At 41.7% G+C, this 21886-nt stretch overlaps 1 protein-coding gene across 4 annotated transcripts in view; it reads right to left on the bottom strand.

Moving 5' to 3' along the window:
* Prkn (parkin RBR E3 ubiquitin protein ligase) overlaps positions 1–21886 on the bottom strand; it is a 1148335-nt gene that overhangs the window by 921203 nt on the left and 205246 nt on the right. The gene's annotated exons all lie outside the window — the stretch shown is intronic.

Here is a 21886-nt window from a genome sequence, read left to right as displayed (position 1 = left end):
CTTGGGAGTTTGGATCTGTCAATAGGAGGTTACTCCTTGGAATTTCCTTTGTTTTAAACCAAACAGAATGTCTTAACTGTTGAGGAAGAAATTTCCTGGGAAGGAAATCACAGTTGTCTTCGGATCGTAGCTGAGATCGTATGTTCGCGTCTGGAAGCAGCAGCTCACGAGACGGAGGCTGGAAGATGAGTGGGACCGCACTTGGCTGTGGGCACAGGACAAACATTTGGAACGTAGTTAGGGGTTATACTGGTTTAGTAAAATGGTGGTTGTAGGCTCTCCTCCAAGATCCATTTACTTCACTAGCTCTGAGCAGCTGGTAAAGTTAGTTTCTGGTACCAGGTATGGTTTCCCTCTTATTGAGTAGATCTTAAGTCCAGTTAACAAGCGTTTGGTTACCTCCAAGGCACATGACACTGGCTTTAGGAACTTTGATGTTCTGTTCTCATCAAGATGAAGATCTCATTTCATGAGCACCAACCCCAAATTAGCCACCTGAGGACTGTTGTACGCATCTGTAGCACTATGGCTCGATACAGCTATCAGGTGAGAAATCCTACTTTGGAGGGTGTTACTCTACTTGGCTCAAAACCAGCAAAACAACGTAGTGGTCAAGGAAGCTCCCAGCACAGAAAGCCAAGGGCCACAGCAGAGATGATGATCCAGTAGCAACAGGTGACCAGCCAGCTTCCCATGGGTCAAAAGAGCTAGAATAAGGACTGTTGAGGCTCATGCCAGGCCATACTTACGACTTCAGCATCTTCATCGTAAGCATCCGTCAAGAGTGGTTGTTACACATTCAGTAATATGTAACTTAATTATGAGGTTTGGAGACCAAATCTCAAATTTAACTAGCAAAATAGACTTTCAGAGCAGTGTTCTGAGAGTCTGCCTGGTGAGACAACCTGCTACATAGCAGCAGTTCCAATGGGACTCTTTCCATTTGGGATGACAGAAAACACGAAGCTCTCTCATATGGCGGCAGTTACTTTAATCTTACAAAAACAAAAACATAAATAGTAACAGGTTTACATGGAAGAATGATACCACCTGTTCCCCCCAAATTCTGCCATTTTCAAAGATTTTTTAACCTTCAATATCATGCTTTAAAATTCCCATCTGGGCTTGTGAACGTGTGTGCCAGCGGACTTCATATCCATTTACGTGGTTGCCATGAGGGTAGCGCTGGCGTGGAGAGGTGCTGTCTGTACATTCCACCCTATTTTCCCGAGTGTTAGAGAGGAAATTTTTAAGCGCTCTATGTGTTCTTTCTCTCAGACTCTACTCTTCCTCTCCAGTGAAATGCCAGAGCCTTGTAGCAGCTCAGCTGGGGCCCCGAGGAAGCAGATGCTACTCCGAGGGGGTAAGGTGGTTAATCACGCTGATGGAGTCCCTTTGCTTAGTGCCAGGAGAAGAATTATGCCTGGCTGCCACTGGAAATGACATCCTGAAATTTGCCTCTTTCTCCTTTTCATAGCTGTTTGCATTCAAAAAAGGAAAGTAAAGATATTCTGCTTGGAAGCATTTTGATAAATTCAATTAAATATGCTGCTGGGCTCTGAGAGTTTTGTTGTTTTGCATGTATTATCAGTCAGTTGGTTTTTTTCTAAAATTATTTTTCCAGACTTTTCCTATAGGTAGGTTAAAAACTTTAATGGGCTATTTATCAAAAATTACTTAATTTTCTCTCTGGTCTTATTCTTAATAAGTCACTTGATCTGGACAAATTGAGGGCGATATTTTACACTTTTATGAAGCTTGTCTTTCTAAATGACAATTTGAATAAAGACAGACTGCACATAGAAGGCTGAGGAGGCTTAAAATTCACTGAAGAAGCCAGCTTAGTAATCAACGGCAGAACAATTTTATATATGCGAAGATGCAGCCTGTGAGAGCCAGGCAGTCTAGTCTCGGGGCGGCATACAAAGCAGCCCTAAGTCAGAGAGCAGTTTTGAGTGTGTGCTCTCCTTCTCTCTTCTCTCAGCAGCTGGAGGAAAATGCCATCCAGAGAGACATGTGCATCGTTTGAATGAAACAGATGCAGCCTGTGAAGGAAATCAAACAACTCAGGGTAATAGACACAAACAATATTACCAAAACTCCGAGGAATTTTTATTTAGTTTTTCATAATGACAGCAAATATCATCATCCTTGTGACACACATACCTACACCCATAAAAGCCTTGACTTTTCACAATGTCTAAAGCAAGCATGTCAGCTCTTAAAGAAAAGCCAGACACACATGTATCCGTAGCCTCCCATTTAGCAGCATTCATGAAACGATATACAGATTGGCAGAGGCTACTTTCCTTTACTCTCTCAGCCACCACACATTCTCTCTTGGGGTCTATCTGGTGCAGAGCCCATCTGAGCAATTGAGCTGTACTGCTGTGGGGGACAAGAACCAAGGAAGGAGAAGCAGAGACAGGGTTAAGGCAATATTTGTTCAGGAGTAACTTAAATGTCACTTCCAATTCAAAATAAGTTTGACCCACTTTAATGAGCAAAAAGCCTGCACTTCAAACGGCAAGTTGCTCATACATAGGGCCAGATGGTGCCCTTTGGGATAAAAGCACTCTCAAATAGAACATTCCAGGGAGCCTCCACATGCCCCGATGTAACACAGTTTCTTCCAGATTATGCCTTTTAATGTTTGTGGCTCTTAGTATTTAGTGCAGTTTACGAAAGAATGCACAATTCAGACACCAGATTGGTGCTCATGTATCAGGTGTTCCAAGACCTAAGTTGTAAACGGGACAGTCATATTTTTCATGCATTGAGCTTTTGTGGATTTATCAGTATTCTATCATCTTGATTACTTATATGAAACAAAAAATGTAAATGCTGACAAACATTTAGGAAGAAACCTAGCAGCTCTCTCAACAGTTAAACATGGCACCAGATGGTACGATATGACCCAGCAATTCTGTTCCTATATATGCCCCCAAGAAATGAGCATGCTCACACTACCTATATTCTAACAGTATTGTTTATTCTCTAAAAGGAGAAATACAAATGTCTATCAATTTATGAACAGGTAAATAAAATTGTATGTAGGATGAAATATTATTTGGCAATTAGATTGAAACTGACATAGAATACTTCTACAACATGGATAGACAGGGAAGACATGTGAAATCAAGGCAGGCAATCACAAGCAATATACACTGAATTATTGTATATCCATACAGAAAGGACGAATAAATACACAGGCACAGAAATCAGACTACTGGTTGCCAGGGACTAGAAGGAGGAGGAAACAATTGCTTGTGAGTTTGGACTTTCCTTTTGGAGTGGACAGAAATGCTCTAAAATTGATCAGGGTGACAAATTCACACGTGCGCCGACACTAAAAGCCATGGGATTGCACACTAAGTGGGTCAATTGCGTGATATTGAATTAGGTATCAATAGACCTGTTGAGGAGTATCAGCAGACACTAGAACTAGAGCGTTTTGCTCTTTTATGTGAACCTAACTCTACACTTGTCTTTTGTTTGAGTGGGTACTTTTTATTTTAATTACTTATTAAGGAACTCAGGCTGCTCAGGAATACAGTGTTTTTAACAGTGGTCTGCAGTCACCCACACTGAGATACTGAGCATCCAGAGGCTGTGGTATGATTCTGATTCCTAGCGCTGACCCTAATGCTTCCAGAGCACCAGCGATCCCATTCTCCCAGGTCCTTCTGCACTGGATCTTCTTCCTTGAGTATGCCCAGCTTCCTCAGCAGCTCTTGGCTGTCACTGCTGCCTCTTTTCTTTCTACCTTGCCGTGTTCGTGGTGGCCCTCTGCTACAGCTTTTCCTAAAGCTTCCATCAATTATTGAAGTGGCTGCCATGACCTGTAGGCCATTCCCTGCTTTGCAGAGTTAACACTCCTTCAGTGGTGCTCCCTGTAGCTCACAGGTATCTTCTGGAGATGGACCTGCTTCACCCCAGGGTTTTATATGATTCCACCTCTGCATGGCTGGCAGCACACCTGACCTTTGCGTCCTTGGACTACAAGAGCCTAATCTGTGGTTTCTCAACCTGTGGGCTGCCATCCCTTTGGGGGTCACATATCAGATATTTTCATTATGATTTATAACAGTAGCAAAATTACAGTTATGAAGTAGCAATAAAGATAGTTTTATGTTTGGGGGTTACCCCAACATGAGGAGCTGTATTAAAGTGTCACCGCATCAGGAAGGTTGAGAGCCACTAGCCTAAAGCAAAGCTGCGAAGGTCAGTAAGTATGTTGAATAATGAGAAAGAGTGTACAAGAGAGAACATGACCGGAATGCACACGCAATCCTTTAGCTTGGTATGAATCCATTTTCGTGAACTACTTCTAGGGAGGAACTGAGAGGCCAGAAGTAGGCAAGCGCTCTACTGCTGAGCCACCCAGCTCCTTTTTCTTTGGTTCTGAGATAGATCTTGCTAAGTTGTGCCAGCAGGCCTGAACTTAAAACTCCTCCATTTTAACCTCATGAGTATCTGGGATTTCAGGCTGATATGACCAAGCCTGACCATTTTCAAGGAACCATTTCAAGGTCTGATGTGGTGGTGTCCACCCACATTCTTAGCACTGAGGAGGATCACAGGTTTGGACCTAGAATGGGCTACAGGGCAGCTCTGTCTCAAAACAATTAAGACAAAACAAAGCAAACCTAAGCAAAACAAAACACATCTGAAAAGAATGTTCAAGAACTTACTTTGAAGGAAAAAGCATGTAGCAACAAGTCTAATTTAATTCCATTTACCAATGGAACACCATGGCAGACTATGAGCTAAATAAATAGTTCCGAGTCAGTGGTGAAGTGACATATAGATATAAATACAAGCATGGGGCAGACTATTTAGTGGTGTTCGGAAGCACTCACATCTACATCATGCAACCATATATGTAAGTTATTAAAATTATAGTTTTACTATAGAAAACTCCAATTCCTGTGGGGGTATTAAATCATATGACTGATGTGGGAATTCCCCTCTGTATGCTGTGAATACCACTGGTTAATAAAGAAACTGTCTTAGACCTGCGCAGGGAAGATAGGTAGGTGGCAAAAACTAAACTGAAAGCTGGGCAGAAAGAAGGGCAGAGTCAGTGAGAAGCCATGGAGCCACCAGTGGAGACAGACGTGCTGAAACTTTGCTGGTAGGCCACGACCTCGTGGTGATGCACAGAATAATGGAGATGGGTTAAATTAAGATGTGAGAGTAGCCAATAAGAAGCTAGAGCTAATGAGCCAAGCAGTGATTTAAATAATACAGTTTCTGTGTGATTATTTTGGGGCTAAACAGCCAGGAACTACCTAGAGGCCTCCTTATGACATATGTGATGTGGGAGCGTCTTCTGTTTGTGTTGATTTCATTGGTTAATAAAGAAACTGCCTTGGCCCATTTGATAGGCCAGCCCTTAGATGGGTGGAGTAGAGAGAACAGGAAGAAGGAAGTGAGGCAGATGACTCAGACAATCGCCACGCCTCTCCTCTCTGGACAATTGCCCTGCCTCTCCTCTCTGGGACAGTCGCCATGAAGCCAGCCACCAGGTCAGACATGCTGAATCTTTCCTGGTAAGATACCACTTTGTGGTGCTACACAGATTATTAGAAATGGGCTAATCAAGATGTGAGAATTAGACAATAAGAGGCTGGAACTAATGGGCCAGGCAGTGTTTAAATGAATACAGTTTGTGTGTTGTTATTTCGGGGCATAAGCTAGCCAGGCGGCCGGGAGCAGGCAGAAATGCAGCCTGCTCGCTTCTCACATATGACCAAGCAATGTCAATAAACAAGAGTCAGGACATGACCATAAGTGCCTCAGCCAGATCAAGACATGGTGAGGGGAGGCAGATTTAGACTCCAGGAAACTCTTCCCTGTGTACAACAGCACAGTGGAAGGGACAGGTTCTGCCAGGAATACAAAGGAGGTGGCAAGGAGTTGGGAGAGAGAGACAAGGATCCTTGAGCTGGCTTGTGGTTGCCTGAATTTCTATTCGCAGATGGGAAATGATCCACCCTGGAGGTAAGAATGGTGGAGACAAATGGAGTTTTACCTTAATCTTGGCATAATAATGTCTTTAACTATTTTATAATGAGCAAATAGTAACTAAACAAAAGGTTAAAGGTTAAAGTTGACTGATTTATGTGGACAAAGGCTGTCTTAATCCTTATATACATTTTCTGTCTTCATAAAAAATCTCTGAAATCCTATAGATACATAAATGTGCAATAGAATACATTTACTATGGTTATTTTACATATGGGGAAAAAGCAACAGAGCCCCCCCCCCAAAAAAAAACTAACCCTCAGGTTGTTTGTGTGTCCCACAGGTGGCAGTGCAGCCCAAAGCCTTGCCCTAAACCCTGGACTCTGCAGTCTCTGTGGTACTGCCCACATTATGTAAGTGGTGTTTCCATATATGTGTAAAGGGAAGAGGGATGAGGAGGGCAAGAGAACAGAAAATACTTTACACAAAAAATAATGATTTATTATTTCATTACTCTCCCTTTTAATTTTGGAAGCTTTTAGAAAATTAAGTGTAAAGAAATATACTTAAAATGTCACAGTATAACTTCAAACCTTTAAGTACAAGTTTTAGCCACACCAAATACTTACTTTTATTACTTGAAATGCTTGGGAAATCCAGCTCCATGACTTTCAACCTTGAGCATGGAGAACAGCTGGCTAGAGAGGATTCTTTAATGTGCATGCAGCTCCCAAGGTGCTGGTGGCGGGGGTTGGGGTACCTGCCCCCTGCAAAGCTCAAAGCACCTGCATCTGCAAGGCTGCCAGACTGCTCAGCCATAATAGTAACTGGGTGCAAACATGAAGGTTTCATTCTGATTCCCAGAACCCAGCACAGATCAAGGGCTAGTGGCCAATATCTGTAATCCTAGTGCTGGGGGAGAGGATAGCAAGGGGCTGAGTCTCACTGGTCAGCCTAGCCCAATTATGAGTTCCAGGCCAGTGAGAGAACAACTCAAAGACTAAAGTGAGAGCAACTGAGACAAACACCTGACCTCTCAATCTCTAGCCTCCACATACATATATGTGCACACACATATGAACATGTACCCAAGTGCTTGCACACACACACACACAAAGAGAGAGAGAGAGAGAGAGAGAGAGAGAGAGAGAGAGAGAGAGAGAGAGAACATATTCGTAGCATCCTTCTACACATTCATACTAGGAGATTCTGATACAGGAAAATGTGGCAAATATTTTGAGAAATAAATAAATAAATGGTAACTCTAATAGGTAATATATAGAAATACTATATTAAGCTGAAATTTATTCATGAATAAAGAGACTGAACCTATATAATTTTGATGTATAATGAGTATAAGAAGCAAAATTATCACCAAGAGATGAGCCAGAGAAAACAGGAACATTTCACAGTTTCAATTGCTTGACTATTTTCTGGAAGTCAGAGCAATTAGTGAGCATTGAGAGTCTGGGAACAATCCAGTATTAGTCTTCAATTTTATGTTCCTCTTTCCTGTTGCCAAATCTAAAGGCTCAGATCAGCAGCTCTGAGACAAACGATACAGTGAAGATAAGCCACCTACGGCTCCGGCACCATGTTTTCCTTCCCTTCCGTTATGCTTCCTGCCATGATGGTGATGGACTCAACTATCCCATGGAACAATGATCCAAATTAGATGCTTTCTTTTATAAGTAGCAGGTACAAATAGGTATGCTTCTTATAGCTAGTTTAATGGCTTGTATATATTCCTTATATTATATCACACACACACACACACACACACACACACACACACACACACATTCATTTTATCTTTGGCTGCTAACAGAAATTTGGCATATACAGGAAGTCAAGATTGCTACAATCATATCTTGCAATTAAACAACTTCAAAGTCACTAAAACTCCCTATGCATTTCTATTGCAGTTTTCTTCCTATTCTACATTAGTCTCACCTTGACTGGGAATGCACGTGTGTACTCTGTGCCATGTCATCCATTCCCTGACAGCACTGGGTACAAACTAAACAAGGTAGTTGGAGGGAGGATCTGACTGGAGGAAGCAGGTCACTGGGGTGGCTAGGAGGGGTCTGTTTTGTCCCTGGTCTCTTGTCATGTTGCCCTCTCTTTGCTTCCTGGCTGCCATGATGTGAACAACCTTCCTATGCTGTGCCATTGTGGTATGATGCTCATAGGACCATAGGACCACAGTCAGCAGAGAGAGCAAGGTACCAAGTGAAAGCTCTGAATGGTTCCTCTCTAAACATGTTTACCTTGTAGTTCCATCCTCTGGAACTACATGGAAAGAGAGAACCAACTCTTAGAAAATATCTTGTGATCTGTACACACATGTTGTGGCATGGGTGCACCCATAAACCTAAAAAACATAGTAAGTAGAATTTATGGGAATATCCTCCAGTAACATTCTTTTATTCCTCACTGTCTGAAGACATCACTCTCTAGCAGGCTTACATCCTACTGTGACATCACTCTCTAGCACGCTTACATCTTACTGTGACATCACTATTTAGCAGGCTTACATCTTACTGTGACATCACTATTTAGAAGGCTTACAACTTACTGTGACATCACTCTCTTGCAGGCTTACATCTTGCAATCAGCTCATAAGAAAATTCCATCGACATTACACAAAAACAAAAATGGCAATTGTATTTGCCTCTCTGTGTTTCTGCTTCTCACACCTCAGGCTAGCCTGGCATCTCTCTTCACAGCTCTTTCAGATCCCTGATTAATTTCTTGGCTTCTACCAAGTTCTAGCCACATCTGCCTTCTTTTGAGTCCCTCAACAACCTGACAAAAATATCAGTCCAGGTCCTTTGGGTTAGCTGCACCTTCCCGAGTGGTTTTCCTAGGTGATTCACAGTGTGATCCCTTACTGAGCCTTCCAATGGAAACCCTTTGTAATTCATCAGAATGCAGCCCATTTCCGTCCCTTCAGAGCAACCATACTTGATTATCTCAGAGGCTCAAACCAAGACCCAGGCCCACAGAGCTAGTGAACAGCTATACCAGCCCTTTAAACCAGAGAGGTTCTTCTGGTTCCCATACTCTGCATGTGTTTTCTACAAAGTAGATTTGTTGGAGGAAGGTTGCTTGTTGGTTCCCAGTGGCTTAGCCCTGGAATAATCACACAGAAACTGTATTAATTAAATCACTGCTTAGCCCATTAGCTCTAGCTTCTTATTGGCTAACCCTTACATATTAATTTAACCCATTTCTATTAATCTGTGTATTGCCACGTGGCTGTGGCTTACCAGCTAAAGTTCCAGTGTCTGTCTCCAGTGGGGCTACATGGCTTTTCTCTCTGCCTTTCTTTCTCCCAGCATTCAGTTTAGTTTTCCCCACCTAGTTCTGCTCTACCCTATCAGGCCAAACCAGTTTCTTTATTAACCAATGGTATTCACAGCATAAAGAAGGGAATCCCACATCAGTAGATAGCTATAGAGAGCAGAGCTCATGCCTCATCTATGGCTTACAGTTGGTTCTCAATGAGAGAGTCAGAGTGAACAGATATTAAAACAATAAGTAGCACACCTATTGAAGATGGGATCTGGATTGACTATGAATCTTGTAAAGAAAGGATACATGTTTAACTAGACTGAACAACTGCATGAGCTGTATCACTGATCCTACAATAAAACACTAGGCTACATAATAGGAATCTCATACTAAGAAACATGCAATAGTTTCTGCAAATGTAGGGCCATTTCTGGAGTTCACTGATGTTGGCCCTCTTGAAAAATGGGAAAATAGAATTTGACTAAAGAAGTAGAAAGCTTATAAGGATGCTGGGACAGGATGAGAAGGGGTATAAGGACATACATGTAATGATCATCTGTTTAAAAAACTTTAAAGCAAAGGCTTCTTCTACTGTGAAAGAACAGAAAAAATCTGTAGATGGAGGTACAATGACAAGGTGGGAAAGGACCATGCATGACATAGCATGTCAGGTGAACTGGTGCTTCATCCCAGGATGGACTGTGGACATCCCTTTTAACTCCGCCCTCAGTGTCATCAAGTATATCCCCTCAAAATGTCAGCATGGGCAAATAAGGAGTCTGTAGGAAACTACAGACTCCTCCACATTCTATACTGGTTTCTCTTACTCAGGCAGAGCCAGTTTACTAGGTACAGGATTGAGTTTTCCCAATTAAAGCCACTGAAACAAATAAACAAAATGTACAGGGTGGGTAGTGATTAAGGAGGAAGGAGAGTAAAATAGCAATAAGTCTGAATAACTCACAAGGAGTCTATATATACAAGCAAAAAAAGAAGGGAAGGAAGAGAGGATGGAAAGGAAGAAAGATAGAGAAGGAAGGAAGGAAGGAAGGAAGGAAGGAAAAGAGAGAAAGGAAGAAAGGGAGGAAGGAAGGGAAGGAGAGAAGGAGGGAGGGACGGAGGGAGGGAGGGAGGGAGGGAGAGAGGGAGAGAGGGAAGGAAGGAAGAAAAATTGTAATATATGTAACTGTGTATATAAATACACATAAGAAATTTAGATAAAATTTCTTTAACTGGGCTGACAATGCTCCCGCTAAGGGTCAAAGAGTATCTAACAAAACCCTCAGCACTAGACAGAAGAAGCTCTCATTTGAGTTGTTGTTAAGGGTTACGAAACTCCCAAAACATAAGAGACTATTATATTGCCCTTGCTTGTCCTCTGGGGTGGGGAGGGTAAGTCCTGATTGCTGATGACACTATGCACTTCGCCCAGAAGGCTCTGAGTTGGAATTGACCTGAAAATCTACTCCCTGAAGATTAGCTTTCTTGGTACCAGAAGATGTATATGAACTTCCAAAAGAGGGAAGCAACCAAGAGACCTACTATGATGTCCTACTACACCCAAGCAATGAGCAGCATGGCATGACAATCCTAAGAGTGTGGTAGTGGCACATACACCTTGGCAGTAACCACCAGCTCTCAAGTTGAACTTGAGACCCATTCAACAAGAGAGAAACCATGTAGATGGAGCAGCAAGGCTGCATCCCACCACCCGGCTAGCTTTACACCCAAAATAATTACATGGAAACTGTATTCATTTAAACACTGCTTGGCCCATTAGTTTCAGCCTCTTATTGGCTAATTCTTACATCTTGACTAACCCATATTTAGTAATCTGTGTAGCACCACGATGTGGTGGCTTACCAGGAGATATCTTAACCAGAATCCAACGCAGAGAGGAGAGGCATGGCGACTGCCTATGGTGACTGTCTGAAGCGTCTGCATTCTTTCTCCCACAATACTGTTCTGTCTACTCCGCCTACCTATGTTCTGACCTATCAGGCCAAGCAGTTTTCTTTATTAATTAACCAATGAAACAACAGATATACAGATGACCCTTCTCCATCAAAACCATATCTAGTACTGGAAATCTAGCCAACTACTCAGGGCTAGTGAGGTAATGGATCTTGGAGGAGAACTAAGTTCTACAACTGCCATGTTACTAAACCAGCATAATCCTTAACTACATTGAGAATGTTTGCCCTTACATCCATGGATAAAGTGTAGTCCTTACTCCTCATCAACGAGATATTCCTTTGCAATGAGTGGAGACCATTACAGACAAACACACCAATCAAAATGCAGATTAATAGAGACCAGTCACAATGGATACATCTACTAAACACTTAAGGCTTAGAGAACATTGTGGAAAAGGGAATGGAAAGATTTTTTTTAAGAACCAGAGGATCAGGGAGTTTGCTGTGAGATTGTGCCTCCTAGTAATGCCAGAAGCTATACCCATAAAGTTTCACCAACAAGACTGTCTAATCATGAGTTGAACAAAGGCAATAGCAATAGACATGCCAAACTGGGCAGGGGAAAGTCCATGAGATCTCAATATATATGAAATATCATGGCACTAAAAGAGGCTGAAAGTGGGAGAAATAGTCATGCCCAGGAAAGAGCACACTGATTGGCTGTCCAATACCAAATGCTCAGCCCTGAAGACATACACAAAAGTAACATTATACAGACTGTGCTGGTTATTTATATTTAACAGTATACGTATATATCTATAACCATATATGCATCTAACAACAATTAATTTTCAAAAAGGGATTATAAGCTTGAAAGGGAGAAAGGGAGCATATGGGAGGGTTTTGATAGAGAAAGGTGAAGGCGAAAATCAAGTAACTATCTCAAGAATAAAGCAATTTAAAAAAACAATGTTCAAGATAAACAAAGAATGTAGTAGAAGCTGAGCAGCTGTGAGCAAGGTTTCTGTCATCAGTGTGAGAACCACTCATCTATGTTTATTAAAATGAGAGACACAACACACTGTGCAAGCAGAGGTGAGCCCTTTGGATTTAGTTTGCTTACTTCTCATTTGCTTTTCTAGTCTCTGTAAAACACTATCAATAAAACTCATTCATTCAATGAGATAGTATAATTGTTTTTTTTAAAGATCTTCCATCAATATCTTTTTTAGGAACAAACAGAATTTGCCAGACATGGAGATGCAGCCTTTAATCCCAGCACTCCTCTGAGGGCAGGGAGAAGCAGGTAGATTTCTATGAGTTCAAGGACAGCCTCACTACAAAATGAGTGATAGGACGGCCACAGTGAAACCCTGTCTCACAACCAAAGGGAAAAAGCCCAAATGATCTGATTCTTTAGAATAGGGCATAGCTGTAATCTACTGGGAGGGACCTCTACCTGAGGCAAGGGTTAAACATACACAGCAACCCTGAACATGACAAGCGAAGATCATTTATCAAGTCTCATGCAGCTCAGGCTGGCCTAGAGCTCACTATGTGGTTGACTTTGAACTCCGATCTTCCTGCCTCCACCTCCCAAGTGCTAAAATTACATGTGCACTACTAACCCTGGAAATTCTATTATATATGTCATAATTGTAATATCATACTTATATATTGTCATAGTTATAGAAGGAATGTTGATCAAATACTTTCATATTCCTACTTTCAGAAAGAAGCACTGATTTTTGTCTTTTAAATACTCAATATATTTTTGTACTTTCAGTGATTGTTTTTAATAAAATAAATTGTATCATAGCCATATTTACCTTTGTCATTATTCTTTAAATATATCAGACACTCCCTTATTTGTAAAATAAAACATTTTTACTTAATTTTCTACCAGTCACAGAATTAAATAAACAATATACAATTATGCATAGATGCGTGTGTGTGTGTAAACATATATGAGACAAAATTTTAGGCAAAAGACTGAGATGAAATCAAGGACATTACATGAGATTATACACGAACAGTTCATAAAGATTGACATTTATGGCTCCAAGATTTCCATTTAAACACTCAAAACGAACATAAGAGAAGTTACTAACTTAATCTGGAAAGCAAGAGTTTCACATAGTCTACCACAGAATGACAGACTATGTAAATTCAGCATCTCATATAATCATGTCAGTGGCCTGAGAAAGCAATTCTGTTCAGGGTGCCTCCTCTTGCCCTCTATTTTACATTTGAGTGACTCACAGATTCCTAGGAGCGATCTTAAATTATTGTGTGCCCCTTGTTAAACAGGTTTTGAACGGTAAGTACTCTTGTAAAAATGTGCCCCATATAAAATGGTACATACGGTACATTCAGGAATGCTGACTTCCTTAGGATGGAACACACTCTTTTCTTATAATAACAGTTTGTCATATGATTTGAATCAAAGAAGTTTCCACAAATGCCCTATAAAGTGCTATTTTGAGGTTAGTTTGTGTGTGGAGGAGTAGGCAATTTGGCATGAGTAAATCTTTTCCCTTTTCTGAAAGTTTTATAACAGAAAAAAATTGCAGGATAAATCAATAACAAAAGGTTTATCTTTTTGTTTATGAATTACTCATCAATTTAAAGTGATAACCCCATATCTGTATAAGCCAATATTTCCTATGTAAAATTTTATCCAGTTCTCAGAACAACTCTTTAAAATGCAGGCACTAATGCTATTTCCATTTTATAGATGAAAAAAAAAGTGAAGACTGAAGAATTCTAATGTCTGCCCATACCAGACAGTCTGACTCATGGGTGATTCATATCTACCTCATTATAAGAGTATTAGGAAGTCTAGCAGAACTCTAACTAAATGATTTCATCCAGTACACCACATTCTAGAAGTTTTAACTTCTGTGTTATATACTGCAGGATGTGTAGGTTGGATGACGTCATCGAACTTGACAAGGGATGTAGGTCTTTGTGAGAACTGCACACAGGCCGACGTAGCTGGATGAGACCTGATCTGAGGTCATGAGCTGTAATCATGGGGGCTGAGGTTACCTCCCTCAGTCGTGTACAGAGTTGTCAGTGTCCAAATGACAGTGGAAATATCTTAGGAAGGTTTTGTTTTTATTTTCTCTCTGTTAGAGCAATGTTTTGATGAACTGTGCATGGATGGAATACAAACAAACATCCAATTCCCTTTAAAATACTTGGATGTAAAAATAAACAGAGAATAGACTCAACGAAGCCTGTGTTGAGCTTTCAAACAGCACACATTTAAAACTGAGTTTGAGGGTGTTCCGAAACACAAACTCCACTGGTCCTTGCTGTCCTCACTTCTCCCTCATGTCAGAATGTTTTATTAATTTCAAGAGTAGCACTCTGGGCCGTAGTTAGACTGCATGGTAAGATTTAGCTGGCTGATACCTAACAAGGCAAACCAGCCAGGGTCAATGATAGAAAGCTTTCGATGGAAAAAACCCCACAGTGAGATGAACTTCCAATATACCTGCAAAGGCCGGAGCTTTTTCCAAGAGCCACGTCCCTAAACATGCGTGTCTGGGGGGAATGTGTACATGTAACAGGGTGGCATACTTGGCTTTTAAGAGTTATCTACAGAGGGATTTTCACAGCACATCAGGAATCCTCCATGGTTTTCTTTCATTTGAATGAGTCTCTCAGTCCTGTTTTAGCACATGGCCCAGGAAAATGCTCAGCACATCCTTCAGGCCTTAAAGAAGTTGCCATGGCAACAGTCATTTATCTAATGTTGATTTTTGTTAATTGAGTTTCTCCTGCTAAATAATGTATGGAGATTGTACTTCTACCAACAGTAAACACAATACTTAATAAAACAAAATGGGTGAACACAGTACTCCCCACTGAATTCGGTTTTCTGGACACCTAACTTAAATGGAAAGAAAATAAAATTTAGAGTAAATACTGTTAATCAACTATCTAAAGCTGTCACTCAAGACCATTAAAAGAATGACATCGTGAACTTTCAGAGAGCTTTTTCATAGACACATTTTTGTTCTTCTCTGACATTATTTAGCTTGCTAACATTTCCTGGTAAAAAGCAAGAAGGAAAAGGCAGAATTTGAGTCAAGAATCTTCTGGTTCGTAATAAATAATACTGGAGGCCTAGGCACAAACTCTTGCTTCTTCCATTTCCCTCTTAAGCAGGACTGTACCAAACAAAATCTCCAACAACACGGGGACAATAGTGAGGGGTCTGAGGGCACTGCAGGACAACAGAGGCAAAGGGTCAGGTGTTTGACACTAGGACACCCTGGACAGCCCTGGCTGTGATTCCCTTCTTTTGACAGGCTTCCTGCGGGACCGTTGTGCGCATTACACACACTAACACAGGCGTCTTGCGTGGAGCTTCCACGAGCTTGTCTTCCTCAAGTGTCGGCAGCGTTTGGATTTGAGCTCTCTGTGGACAATGAAAACGTGAGTCTGGTAAAGTCCCAGACTTGGGATTTTCAGCCACTTAGAAGCTAAAAGAACCTCAACTCTTACATTTCTTTTTCTAGTAACTGTGTATCTGTGGCAGGTCTTAAAGATGTTTTACATGTCAACAATGGAAAAGAAAGGTTGAGAATTCCTTTCAGAACAAAATAAGATTACTGTGGGTCTGAACTGCGCAATGAGGTGTGTGATCTATAGCTTCCACGTTATTGGCACAAACCGTTAATCACCTAGACACCAACGGAAGAGGTCAGAGTATTCCTGAAGCCAGCACCTGATGTGCACAGATCCGCTCTATCACTATAGACTCTGCCACTGAGCTGCACCAATCGGCTTCTACAGAATCAGCTGGAATTCACGTGGACCAGGCTCAATGAGGCTAGCAATCTATCCCACTAGCAAGGCAACCTGCAGGAAAGATTCCTGCACAGACCCTATAGTAACAGATTTGGTTTACACACTGTAAGCGTGTATGTGTACAGAGAAATCACTGTCTGGTTGCTCTCTGGATAAAATGGCATTTAACCTGGCTTTGTTCTGTTGTACAATCACAGGAGAAATGCATTATATCAGAAACTTACACTGTCACTTGCAGAGTTTTCTCATATACAAACAATAATTCGTGGTGGAATGCACTCAACACTAAATTTATCTCACTTCTTGTTGCCTTGTATTCAATAGAGAAAGTGGAACAATTTAAACTAAATTTAGTTTACAAATGAAATAATTTTGTCCCTAAATTCTATTACCTTAATGCATGTTATCAATAAAAAGGAGAGCATTTTTAAACGAATGTTTTCTGTAAACAAACAAAAATGGTTATATGAAGTGCTCATTTATTTCCTAACATTGTGGTACAAGCGTCTCAATTGAATTTGGAAAACACGCTCAACCGAGTACCCTACGGTCAAGATCTATTTACTTCTCATTTAGGTACAGTCCTTGGCAAGGTTCTGTAAATGAACACTAACCATGGGTATTTAGACCTGTGAGACCATAATGATTCTGCCTAAGCATTTAGCCTCCCTGTGCTGCTCGGTTGCAGCAGGCTGCTCCACTAGATTTCTGGGCTACCAGATGACTTCTTTCCTGGCCCTTTGGACAAATATCAGGACATTATTGATTTTTTTTCTCACCTATACACACTGGCATTTTTGAGTTGGCAAATTCACCAGCCCCTGTTCTGTGATAATGGGATACTGGGAAATCCAGGAACTTGCCCCTGCTCTTTTCTCTAGGTCTGCAGCAAGGACTCACCCCTGTATTTGTCTCTCTCAGTCTACAGCAGGAACTCACCCCTGCTCTGGTCTCTGGGTCTGCAGCAGGAACTCACCCCTGCTCTGGTCTCTGGGTCTGCAGCAGGGACTCACCCATGCTCTGGTCTCTGGGTCTGCAGCAGGGACTCACCCATGCTCTGGTCTCTGGGTCTGCAGCAGGGACTCACCCCTGCTCTGGTCTCTGGGTCTGCAGCAGGGACTCACCCCTGCTCTGGTCTCTGGGTCTGCAGCAGGGACTCACACCCCTGCTCTGGTCTCTGGGTCTAGCAAGTCCTTGTGCAGCGGTGTTCTTGCCTCTGCCTTTCAGAATGCTGTTGCAGTTGCACTGCATGTAATATACAGACTTCTTGGGCTGCAGTGTGGGGGTAGGGTGTACAGGGAAAAGCACTTATCCAGTTTCTCAGGAACAGAACGCTTGAGGATCCTCTGGGATTTGTGTACAAGTCTTGGTTTTGTTTCTATTGTGTTTTTCTTTCCTATTTTCCTTTACATCTCTAAAGCTCTTAAAAGCCTACCAAGACAATATCATGGTCACCTAACAGTGCAATTCATTGTGATTGGTAGCTGTGTTCTCTAGGACCTGGAATTCTATGGGTTTTTTTAATGTTGTAATATAAGTTATATATTAGCCTTATTTCACCAGTTAGGAAGACAAACCTGCTTACATTTTTATTGTTAAAATTATCACAATACTGCAACAGTAAGCCATTATTTCCCAAAGTACCTGGGATGAAGTTTCTCATAATACTTTCTTCCTCAAGCAAATTGAGGCTCTAAAACCTGAGGTGCACTGCCCAGAATCTCAATTTCCTGAGAACAATCCCTACATAAGCTTTTGTCCTGGGATAATTTTAATAGAACCTCTTTTCCTCCTCAAAATACTACATTTTTTCATAAACTGGGTCTCTAAAAATTATGAAAAGAAAGCAAATGGAAGTAGGAAGAAAAGCCAGCAAGCACAGATACCCCTCTGATGTAGGGATGTTTCCGCAGCTCCTCACTACACCCCTCGTGCTGCCTGCCTTCTCACTGGCACCGCAGCATGGTGGGGAAGCTTCTAGAGTCTCATCCACAGCATCAGCTGCTCCCTCAACAGAACCATCTCGCGCCACTCTACAGCTTAGACCGTACAAGGACGACCACACAGCCACAAACATAGTCTAGAATTGTGCATGAATATCAAAGAATACTAAAGTCCCACCAACTGCACACTTCAAGGAAAACATGCCCATAGCATGCAGTGTGCCGGGTCTTTATAATGAGGCTCTAGTATGAACATAGGTTGCTATTGAAATCACTAAACTAATTTAATAAAAAGTCCATAAATATCAAGTTTTTTGTTGTTGTTGTTTTCAGTATACTCAGGTATACGAGCAAAATATACAACAATCTGAATTAAAGAAACAAAATGAAAATCAAAATAAAAACACTGGGGGATTGTAAATGATCATGTGATTACTACCATTAAAAAAGAGAACCACTAATTAATTAAAATCTCAAACATGCAGAGTCATAGATGTCTGTTTTTCTGGTTCCCTTTCTTTAATATTATTATTACCAAGCCAGGCTAATGTCAGCACTTGGGAGGCTGAAGCAGACAGGGATCTCTGAGAGAGAGAGAGAGGCAGATAGAGGCCTGGTTTTCATAGTGAGTCCTGAGACAGTCAGAGCTACATAATAGAGAGACTTTGTCTCAAAAAGACCAAAAATATCATTATAATTAATATGAATTAATTCTATAGTTAAAAATAAATATAATAAAATGAGAATGATAATGCTGGGAAATAGCATGTGAGTAGTTCACATATACATGCAATACAGCACAGCTGGATACTTAGGCTGTTCTCATTGCCTCCTCTCTAACCTGTTTACATGTATTCATTGTGATTTCTCATGGCAGTCTGGCATTGAGATGATCTAAATTCTCAAGTGACTGCTCAAGACGGCAATCAGGATACCAGCACTGTTAATAACGGCACACATCTGTACAGTATTTGTATATGTAAGGTCTTTATACAAACAAAGCCATTGCTTTCTTACAAAGTTGCAGCAAAATTTGATCTCTTATTATTTCTGTCTTTAAAATGAGCAATCTGAGAAAAGAAGCCAAATTTTCCAAATGAGTATAGTATACCTAAACATCAATTTGCCTTAATTTGTTACATTAAAAACTAGATACACTCTAGTGACTTTCGAGGTAGATGAAGATAAAGACACTGTCAGAATACGCATTCGCTTAGTATGCTTTGTTAAGAGAAATGGTCTTAATGAAAGTGAAATTGGTTCACACTCATCACATCTCTGCAGAAGTCAGCAATAGTCAGGGACCAGCACATGTGGTCCAGCATGACAGATGCCTTCTCCTCACAGACCTCTCCAGGGCCTGCTTCCCTTCCGGGACAGGCTCAGCTGAGCACTCTTGCCACACTACTTGATATAGCTTTGCCTTACCAGAACCTTCCCTTTTGAACCTTGTGCTTCTCATCTTAACATTACCTAATACTTCTCTACCTTTACTGAATTGCCACCGCTTATATCAAGAAAGTTAGGAAAACAATGTGTCTGTGTGTATGATGTACACGTGCACATGCACATTCCCCTGAGAGTGTGTGCATTTGCATACATGTGAGATCAGCGAACAACCACATATGTATGTCCTCACCCTCGCCATGTGAGATGGGGTCCTGTCTGCTGCTGTATGCCAGGCAGGCCAGTTAGCCTGTCCGTATCCCATTATCTACATTATCCGTATCTCCCCTTAGAATCTCTGAACCCAGGTCTTCGTGTTTGTGTGACAGCCTTTGTCACTGAGCCATAACCTCAGCCCCTAAAGCAGAAATTTTCTTCATTTCCTTCTTAGGCCTCAGAATTTAGAGTCTTTAAGTTAGCCTCAAAAGTGTCACTTGGGTGGATTGTACTTCCTGAGGTGTTTTTGTCCCTTGCTACTGAAATTAAAATATTCATACAGCTTCATCCTTGCCCCTTGGCAACTGAATCTATTCCAGTTGCATCAAAAGCATTTCTCTCTGGCAAATATCTGTGAGTATAAAGTCTGCTCCTTTGGTCCAGCCCAAGGCTCCAATGGTAAGTTAAGCATCACCACACATATCTCTCCTCACAAACTGAGCACCCTGAACGCTCACCCTGTTTATGGCATCCCTTTACTTTCTGTGCCAAGTCCATCAGCAGTCTGCCAAATGCCCCTGAAAACTCCATCTTTTCCTCAGTCTTTAGTATAGTCTCCAAGTTCTGGAAGAAGGAAGACTGTCTTGCCTCCCAAGCATGTCACGTGCTTATCCTTCATCTAGAGAATCCTTATCTTGACTCAGTTCATCCAGGAGCTGTTTCCTGGTGCCTTCCTGTTAGATGTCCCATCTGCTCCTTTGAAATGACACAGTACTCGTCTTTGCTTGCAATACAGCAATAATCATGCACGGCATATGTCTATTCTAGGCATTAGGCTGAACTGCGTAGCACTGCTATGATTTTACCGTATGTGGTGCCCCAGACAGTGTGATCTGTGTTCATTTAGTTTCAGAGCCCTAACCAGGTAAAGCACAGACTCCATACAGGCGAACTGAGCTCCCTCTTATCATCAATTCCAATCTGCCCTCCCCCCACCCGCCAGAAGCCCTGAACAATGGAAATTCAAAAACGTTAAGCAAAATAAGACTCTTGAATCAGTACATAGATTTTCATAGCATCAATCTTCTGCAACAATTAGTCTTCCTGAATAAGAAACAGCTAACTGTTACACGTGCCACGCTACCTGGTACAGGAGCGGGCTTTAGAATCTAAAAGGCCTCACAATAAACTTCACTTGGATTCAAAAAGCAGTTTTAAAACCATTTATTTGTGAAGGAAACAATCTTAGGTTTAGAAGTTGGCAGATACAGCGAAAAGCTTTTTAGTTGACTGAAATAAAAAAAAATCAAAACACTTTTTAGCACAGGCACTTCCCTTATGAAAACAAATTGCCTGAAAGCAAAGCACAGCAGTTTCTGCACAATGGCGGCCCCACCGCCAGCAGTGGGAGCAGGAGAATGGTGGAAGAGATTTGCATTTCTATAGTTCCTTTGTGTACCCACATTCCAAAAGCCGTTCACAAAGCAGCAAATATCTGGGCCCAAAGAGGACTGACTGGACTGGGTAGTGTGAGGCCTGACAGCACTGATCCCCACGAAGCTGTGAGCAGGAGGCAGAGAGGACTTGCTTGCCCTGCTTCTAACCACTGCAGTAAGTGGCGCTCATATCTGCCGACCTTCCCAAAGCACCACCTCTGTTCTCCTACTCTAGCAGATGGGCCTGCTCATCACCTCCTGGTCAGTCCCTTACATGCCTACAAAATGCACTGATCCAAATGCAAGATGCAAGAAGAAAGGGCTTCCATGGGCCAGATACCCAGGAGGCCACATCGCTACAGGATGTGATCCCTACAGTCTGCTCAGTTCTGAATCAGGGGCAGAGGCCAGGGGTGACTTCACCTACATTTGGCTACACAAAGATGGCCTTTTGTCGTGTACTTCTGATGTTGTTCATGGACTTCTCAAAGTACTCTGCTTAGGGGGCCCTGGGCCAGCATCTGGTGCCACATGCCAAGCAGCAGCTGCGACTGTCCTCCAGGGGTCACAGTTGGGTTATAAAGCCCTCACCGGACCACGGGCTGAGAAGCCTGATTGGAAACAATTTATTTGAACCCCTCTTCATTTAGATTCAAATGGAATAAGGAAGGTAAAAATTGAACAGACCCAGAAACTGTGCCTAGCTGCTCCTGCAGTCGGTAAACATTTATTCACTAAGCCTAGCTCCTCGCTTCTCTTTCCCTCTCTCACCTCGCTCAGCCTTGGTCCTCCAATCCTTCCTGCTTGCTGCTTTAATGCATAATTAAGAAGGTCAGAATTAATGAAGCAGTGTGGAGTAAAGTTCAAGGAATCCCCAGGCACTATTTATTCTATTAGA

This window comes from Arvicola amphibius, chromosome 8 (assembly GCF_903992535.2).
Source record: "Arvicola amphibius chromosome 8, mArvAmp1.2, whole genome shotgun sequence".
Classification (NCBI taxonomy): domain Eukaryota; kingdom Metazoa; phylum Chordata; class Mammalia; order Rodentia; family Cricetidae; genus Arvicola; species Arvicola amphibius.
This window is presented reverse-complemented; position numbering and strand designations above follow the sequence as displayed.